The sequence below is a fragment of the Sinocyclocheilus rhinocerous genome, unplaced genomic scaffold (assembly GCF_001515625.1).
Source record: "Sinocyclocheilus rhinocerous isolate Xijiao unplaced genomic scaffold, SAMN03320098_v1.1 scaffold2032, whole genome shotgun sequence".
In the NCBI taxonomy this organism is placed as follows: domain Eukaryota; kingdom Metazoa; phylum Chordata; class Actinopteri; order Cypriniformes; family Cyprinidae; genus Sinocyclocheilus; species Sinocyclocheilus rhinocerous.
The window spans coordinates 883177-892030 of record NW_015634013.1 but is presented as its reverse complement, the minus strand read 5'-3'; the positions used below and the strand labels follow the sequence as shown (position 1 = coordinate 892030).

At 38.1% G+C, this 8854-nt stretch overlaps 1 pseudogene; it reads left to right on the top strand.

Annotated features, from left to right (window-relative positions):
- The first annotated feature begins 633 nt into the window (after window positions 1-633).
- Window positions 634-8854, top strand: part of LOC107745020 (deleted in malignant brain tumors 1 protein-like) — a 24785-nt pseudogene continuing 16564 nt past the window's right edge.

Here is an 8854-nt window from a genome sequence, read left to right as displayed (position 1 = left end):
GTATCGGCAAGTACCAAAAATAAAAGTATCGGTATCAGGCGAGTACTGGAAAAAGTGGTATCGGTGCATCCCTAATTATAACACAGTATTTACTAGTATATATATATATATATATACTAATAAATACTGTGTACTTGACAAGCATTGCTAAAATACACTTCTGAATAACAGTAATTAAAACAAATCTTTTACATTTGATTTTAAAACGAATATTTCTAAACATGAACTCAAAGCGAGAAGCATGAAGAAGTCTAACAGTGTTAGTATTTCTATATCTGCAATTGCTCTAAATAAACTGGAATGTTTCCTGTCCCTGAAATCAGTTTCCTGTATGTTTGACTTTGTCACCTCTCTATCTTGCATGTTTCTCCCCAGTTAAGTGTCTCGATGAGGTGGAGGAGGAGTCCTGTTCATCAGTGCTGACGTTCTTTTAATAAATATGGTGAGAATCATAAATACGTCTTCTGATTTGTCAATGAAACTTTTTGATGATTTCCTCTCTTCTGTCTAATAAGGTAAAAGTGTCTTTGATTGGCTTCTTGTTTGGTGGTTGTGAAGCCTAATTGCTCTGTCTCTCCTGAACCTGAACCTGTTAGTTCTGAGTTGATCAAACAAAGTGAATAATCAGTAAAGATGGAGCGTTATCTAACTCTCATTTTTTTGTCTTCTCTGATCAGACTTACTGCAGCTGGTATGTACACATTCAGGTTTTGTGTGAGTTCATGTTTTGCATTGATTGACTCTGTGATAGTGTTATGAATTCGTCATAATATAGTTTATAGTTCGATTTGTGTATGTGTAATTTTTGCATTAATATAGAAGTCAATTTCCTTCTCTCATGGTCATTTTCTCTATTCCTCTCTTTCTCAATATATGTTGATGTCCATCGTCTCACATATACATTTTATGTACATCTTTCTATATCTTGTTTACAGGTAATGTGAGGCTGGTGGGTGGTAGTAATTCCTGTGCTGGTAGGGTGGAGGTTTATTATAAAAAAGAGTGGGGAACTGTGTGTGATGATTACTGGAATTTTGCAAACACTGCAGTCGTGTGTAGAGAGCTGGGCTGTGGTGATACTTCAAATATAATGCATGTTGCTTACTTTGGACCAGGATCAGGAAAAATATGGATGGATAATGTGAGATGTAGAGGGTTGGAGTCCTCAATATTCAAATGCCCAAAAACAACAATGGGTAACCATAACTGTAAGCATAATGAAGATGTTGGAGTTATTTGCTCAGGTAGGTTGATTTTCTGTCTAGCTTTCATCATCAAAAGCACCATTACTAACTATATTAAAAAACATGCATGTACTAAGAAGAGTTTCAAAATTAGAGTTCGAACCATTAATAGCGGAGACTAAAGAGTGATGTAATACTGGGTGAGAACCATCAACCAATTAGTATTGACCTGTGGGTAAATTCGCTGAATATTTTATCATTCTAGGATCACCACACTCAGTAGAAGTTGTACATATAAAAGATCTAGTACATGACAATAACAAATTTGAAGTAAAAATGTTGGTTTATGATTTGAATTGTGATTGGGTTAATACATGTTTAATAACAGTTACATGCATGACCTGAATCAACAGACTTGATTTAATTTCATATGTAACATTGGTAACACTTTAGATTAGGGAAAACATATGAACTATTAACTAACAGTTTTCCCACACTGTAACATGCTTTATGTTACGATGTTTTAAATGGTTTGTCATCACTATCCTTTCAGGCATCAGGCTGGTTGGAGGTTCTCGCTGCTCTGGGAGATTAGAGGTGCCTCATGGGAACACATGGCACACAGTGTGTGATGCTGCCTTTGACCAGCAGGATGCAGAGGTTGTGTGTAGAGAGCTGGACTGTGGGGGTCCTGTACAGGTGCTGGGAGCAGCTGCTTTTGGCAAAGGAGATGCTCAGATGTGGACACAAGAGATTCAGTGCAGAGGAAATGAATATCAGTTTGCTCTCTGTCCAGTATCATCTTCACACAGCAATTGTTCCCATAACTTTAATACGGGAGTGGTGTGTGCTGGTAGGCAAACACAAAACGACTTTGATTCAAAGCATAACAAACCATTTATAGTGTCATGCCAAATTTATTTCCTCTCTTTCTCCTTATTTCTTGTGTATTTCCTCTCTTTCAGAAACATTAAGATTAGATGGTGGTGGCAGTTCCTGTGCTGGTAGAGTGGAGGTTCTTCATGATGGTCGTTGGGGAACAGTAGGTGATCTCGGCTGGGATTTGGCTGATGTTGCAGTGGTGTGTAGAGAGCTGGGCTGTGGAGAGGCTGTAGCTGCACCTAAGCATGCCCACTTTGGCCAGGGGAAAGGACCAGTCTGGATTATTGATGTGAAGTGTACTGGAGAAGAATCTGCACTGAAGGACTGTGGATCACATAACTGGGGAAAACATAGGGCTAATCATGCTGATGATGCTGGGGTCATCTGCTCTGGTAAGCTCTCCTAGACAAACAATGGTGCTTGAAGTGACGGGAGGGTAACCCATATTCAGAATTTGTCCTCTGAATTTATCCCATCCAAGTTAGTGCACACACACAGCATTGAGTATTACACACACACACACACACACACACACTAAAGCCGTGGACACCCCCTCGGAGCAGTGGGCAGCCATTTTTGCTGCAGTGACTTGCTCAAAGGCACCTCATATTGTATTGAGTGTGCAAAAGAACGTTGTTCATTCGCTCCCCACCTACATTTCCTGTCAGTACTGAGAATCAAACCCACAACCTTCGAGTTGCAGGTCTGACTCTCTAACCATCAGATCACAACTGCCCCACAACCTGGTGAGCAATGAGCATTAATGAGTGTGCAACAGCTTTTCATTTCATTGCTAACTCAATTTGAGCAATTGCAAATTCAAGACAAATTGGCAACCAAACAACTTGGTTCTCATAAGCTAGACATAAAAATAGTTCATGTAAATGTGCAAAAATAAATAAAATAAAAATATTAGAAAAATTAACAATATGCTAGCCATCATTAGAGTGCCATTGAAGTCTTAAGGCGGAATTGTGTGATGTTTGAGTTGTTGCGTGATGTTTTTGAGATCTGGGCCCGTATTCACAAAACATCTTAAGGCTAAAAGTAACTCATAACTCGCCGATTTAGGAGAAAATCTTAAAAATAATGGGCGTGTCAGTCCTAAATTTAGGACTCCTAAAATTTTGCTCTAAGAGTATTTCACAAAGCGTTTTAGCGCTAAAACTAGCTCCTAAATCTGTGAAACGTTAGGAGTAGTGAAAAGGACTCCTAAGTCAGTAAGACCAAACTACAAACTATCCTAAAATTGTTGTTGCCAGTAATCTGCCTCAGAAAGTAAACATTTTATACAGACGATAATGAGCTTTTAAAAAGGTATTGCGTTTTGAAGGTTATCCCAACTCCAAATTTTCCTTTGATTATATCCTTGTTTTAACCAGTTGGGCAAGAAGTAACAGCTGTTCTTGCATCCAGTTTTGTTTTCTTTTACGTTTGCATGTCTTATTATCAGCCATTATTATTATTCTACTCTGTTAATTAAAAGGCTGTTTATATACATTCACTAATTGTTTACGAGAAGCATACATGTAAGAGGCTGACAAATAGCTGAACATATACAGTGCATTCAGAAAGTATTCAGACCCCCTTCACTTTTTTCAATTTTCTTATGTTGCAGCCTGATACTACAATTGTTTAAATTCATTTTTTTTAAACTCCGTACCTCATAATGACAAAGTGAAAAGAGAATTTTATAAATGTCTGACTGAAAATATTCTGAGTCTTTTTGGGTATGACGCAACAAGCTTTGCACACCTGGATTGGGGGATTTTCTGCCATTATTCTTTGCAAATCCTCTCAAGCTCGGTCAGGTTGGATGGGGAGGGGACCGTCGGTGGACAGCCATTTTAAGGTCTCTCCAGAGATGTTTGATAGGGTTCAAGTCAGGGCTCTGGCTGGGCCACTCTAGGACATTCACATAGTTGTCCCTAAGCCACTCCTGTGTTGCCTTGACTATGTGCTTAGGGTCATTGTCATGTTGGAAGGTGAACCTTCGGCCCAGTCTGAGGTCCTGAGTGCTGTGGAACAGGTTTTCATTAAGGATATCTCTGTACTTTGTTCCATTCAGCTTTCCCTCAACCCTGACCAGTCTCCCAGTCCCTGCCACTGAAAAACAGTCCCACAGCTGCTACCAGGACACTTTACTTTTGGGATGGTACACTGCAGGTGATGAGCAAAGCTGGTTTCCTTCAAACATGATGCTTAGAATTGAGGTTCATCAGACCAGATAATCTTGTTATCTTGTGTCTTCACTGAGGAGAGGATTGTATTGCAGTGATGTTTGTCCTTCTGTAGGTTTCTCCCATCTGCTTATATGATAATGGAGCTTAACCATCAGGTTCTTGGTCACCAGTCTAGACAAGGCCCTTCTCCATCAATTGCTCAGTTTGTCTGGGCGTCCAGCTCTTTGAAGAGTCCTGGTTGTTCCAAACTTCTTTCATTTGAAAATGATGGAAGCCACTGTGCTCTTGGGAACCTTCAGTGCAGCAGAATTTTTTTTGTAACCTTCCCCTGATCTGTGCCTCGATACAGTCCTGTCTCTGAGCTCTGCAGGCAGTTCCTTTTTTCTTTGACCTCATGGCTTAGTTTTCGCTCTGATATGCATTGTCAGCTGTAAAGGCCTTTTATAGAGAGGTGTGTGCCTTTCCAAATCATGTCCAATCGATTTAATTTACCACAGGTGGACTCCAATCAAGGTGTAGAAACATCTCAGCAATGATCAAGAGAAATGGGAGGCACCTGAGCTAAATTTCAAGTTTTTGCAAATGTAAATGTGATATTTCAGTTTTTTCTTTTTAATAAATTTATAGACATTTCAAAAATTATATTTTCACTTTGTCATTATGAGGTACAGAGTGTAGATTAATGAGAAAACAATGAATTTAAACAATTGTAGTATCAGGCTGCAACATAACAAAATTGAAAAAAAGTGAAGGGGGTCTGAATACTTTCTGAATGCACTATACTTGTTTAATTGGTGACACTTAGCCTGCATTTTAAAATTGTATTTGAATGTGGCAATTAACATTTTTATTTGTAAACCTTTATTTAAATATGGCAACATAATATCGTGCTCTACAATATATTTTTTAATAAATCTCTGACAGAGACCCCCCCCCTATCAGCCAGTACTGTGTGCATAATTAGTAAGCATGCTGACATCATCTTTAGCAAGGAGGTCAACCCCACCCTTACTCTTAGCTTAAGACTTCTCTCTATTCCTTAGTAAAAGTTTGTCTCGGCAGCTTTGTGAATGGTATTTAAGAGAAAACTCTTAGCTAATTTTTTTTACTGCTATTTAGGAGAACTCTTAGTGGTAAGATAAAATGTTTTGTGAATACGGGCCCTGCTTTGTTTATTTATTTATTTTATTTTAATTTATTTATTTTATTTATGAATGAATGAATGTATTTATTTATTCATGTGATTTTTGCAAATACATTATTCTAAGCTTTGGCAATATTGTATTAATTACAGTCTTGCCAGTAAAGCTTTTTGAATCGAATTGAACTGAATTTAATTGAGTGTGTGTGTACAGGTTTATATGGCTAATGAGGACACAAATGTGTATTATGACATAGTTATTACAATGCTAACACACTTCCTGTGGCCTCAACCAAATGGTTTAAAAAATGTACTAAACTGTTTTTTTTTTAGAAAATCTAAAAATACTGAAAGTTTTCTGTGATGGGTAAGTTTAGGGGTAGGGTTAGGGTTATGTGTGTGTGAGTGAAAGAGCGAGAAGAAGAGAAAGAGATTGTGTTTGTGTGTGTTTGTGGACATTTTTTATTGATGAATTACACCTTCATTATAAACAGAGACAAAGCATGTGAAAATTAATTGTTGTCAGTTGGGATCTGTATCATTCCAAACATCTCTTGTGTGTAGTCGTGTCGGAAACAATATCAATTCAATATCACATTTCTGAACATATTTTATGTAAAAAAAAAAAGGCATGAAATAACAGCGCGTGTGTTTTTTCACTATCTGCCCTGGCTATGTGGTCATAAGCCACTACTGTTCTTTTTTTCTTTTTCTTTCTTTAAAAAAAACCCCACTACTGTTCTAATGTGCAAATCTTTTTTCGAATACCAAGATACATGCAAATTTTTACTTAATATTGTATTTCAATCCTGATATAAGTTTGCCAATAAGACGGCCTAATGATTATTTTTGTACATCATAATTACTTATGTGTTAGCATGCTTGTGAGGATCACAATTAGAAAATCTGAAAGTTATAAGAGTACCCATCTTTCTAGGTGTCAGGCTGGTTGGAGGTTCTCGCTGCTCTGGGAGATTAGAGATACTTCATGCGAACACAAGACTTTCAGTGTGTGACGCTGCCTTTGACCAGCAGGATGCAGAGGTTGTGTGTAGAGAGCTGGACTGTGGGGCTCCTGTACAGGTGCTGGGAGCAGCTGCTTTTAACAAAGAAGACGCTCAGATGTGGACACAAGAGATTGAGTGCAGAGGAGATGAATCTTACATATCTGTCTGTCCAACATCTTCTCTCAAACACAACTGTACCCACGAGAATGCTGTAGGACTGTCATGTTCTGGTAGAAGTATTTTTCAACTTAATATTAAAATGTAATCTGTCTTTTGCTTACAAACTATTTCAAACTGCTTCACTAAACCCTCAATTCTCTGTCAAGGTTACATCGATCTCAGACTGGTAAACGGCCCTGACATCTGTTCTGGTCGAGTTGAACGTCAGTACTTCAGTAAATGGGGCACAGTGTGTGATGCATGCTGGGATATGAGAGCTGCCAGTGTCCTCTGTAGACAGCTGAATTGTGGGATTGCTGTGTCTGTTGTGGGATCAGACTGGTTTGGAGAGGGAAGTGATGAAATCTGGGCTGATGTGTTTGATTGTGACGGGAATGAAACAAAACTCTCAGAATGTTCCATCTCTTCATGGAGTCGAGCTGAATGTTCTCACAAACTAGATGTTGGAGTCATCTGCTCTAGTGAGAGGACTTCATTGAAAAAAAAATCAAAAGTTAAATACATAAGTTACGTTGCAATATATTAATAAAATGCCACATCTTTCACTCAGGTTCCTCTCTAGCTCTTCATGACGCTGGGGAAAACATGACTGTCAACACAAGGAGGACGTAGGAGTCGTGTGCTCAGGTAAACAGTAAACTAGTGTGCATGTTTTATCAAAGATGTATTTATTGTTTTTCACAAAATATGCAATTATTAAACTCCTGTGTGATAAGGAGTGGAGAGGTCTTGTATCACACTGATGGGGTTTGTTTTGCAATAATAACTGACTGTACAGTTCGTGGCTATTTACCAAAAAATAAATATGTCGACATGAAATTTCGTTTTTTTAGTGTAAATTATTTTATAATTTTAAATATCCATGTATATTAAGTAATATTACTATGGATGTTTCCCAAGGTATTATGTATTAAAAATTTTAATAACATTAAAAGATGCATGTTTTAGATGCATTTTGTGCTTGCAGCATGCATTAGACTTGGATTAATCAGTTATTTTGGTGATATTTTAGGTTTAACACAACCTGAACTGAATTGTTTTAATGTACCTTTTTCATTTAGAGTTTAAAGAGATCAGGTTAACTGAAGGCTGTGAAGGGAATGTGGAGGTTTTCTTCAATGGATCCTGGGGTAATGTGTGCTGGAACCAGATGGATGAAGACACTGTGAGTCTGATCTGTCAAGAGCTGAACTGTGGAAAATCTGGTGTTTTGTCTGATTCTACAGCAAGAGTGAAATCAGCTCCTAACTGGCTGGATAAAGTAACATGTCGACCACATGATTCAAATCTGTGGCAGTGTCCATCTTTACCCTGGGGACAAAATAAATGCAACGAATATGAAGTGGCTAAAATCATATGCTCAGGTAGGATTATATTTAAATGATTTAATATGATCTCAATAGTCATGTTTTTTTGTACATACCTGTTTTACTGTATGTCTAATGTGGTGAGTAAACTAATGAAATAAGCTGAAGGGACAAAATTATTTGTGAGGCTTAAATGTTTAGCAATTTTCACACTAATGATTTGTTTTCAATTAGAGATGAAATGTTCTGTTCTTAATTTTTATTCTCAGAGGATCAGACACACGAGTCTCCTCAGAGTCGTCTGACATGTTCTACCTCACCATCTTCTCACCAGAGACAGTGTTCAGGTAAGTTTTTTTTTTTACAACAAATGTGTTAATTGTTTCTTAATGTAAACAGTGTATTTTCCTAGTCAATTAATAATTATTATTAATATCTGCATAATTTAACAAATATTATTTACCTCCAAAATGAATTACGCTTTAAAGGCATCCAACTTCAGTTTTAGTGTGTTTTGTTGTGAATGTTGCAAAAGCTGGTCAGTGCTGGTTGATGTGTGTGTTTTAGATCATGTTCCTCTCAGACTGAGTGGGGGGGAGGGCCGGTGCTCTGGGAGGCTGGAGGTGTATCATAACGCTGTGTGGGGCTCAGTCTGTGATGATCAGTGGGACATCAGCGATGCTCAGGTGGTCTGCAGGCAGCTGGGTTGTGGAGCAGCACTGAGGGCTGATGGGAATTCAGTCTTTGGTGCTGGTGAAGGTGTTGTGTGGCTGAACAGAGTCGAGTGCAGAGGGAATGAGATTCACCTGTGGGACTGTCCTCTCTCCTTGAACAACACTGACTGCATGCGCAAGAAGCTCGTTACACTCAGCTGTGTAGGTCTGTCAACATTTTTGGACCATCTCAGTTCTAATAATATTTGTGTTTAAATCAATCATTTGCATTATTGTTAATGTGTTTGTGTCTATTT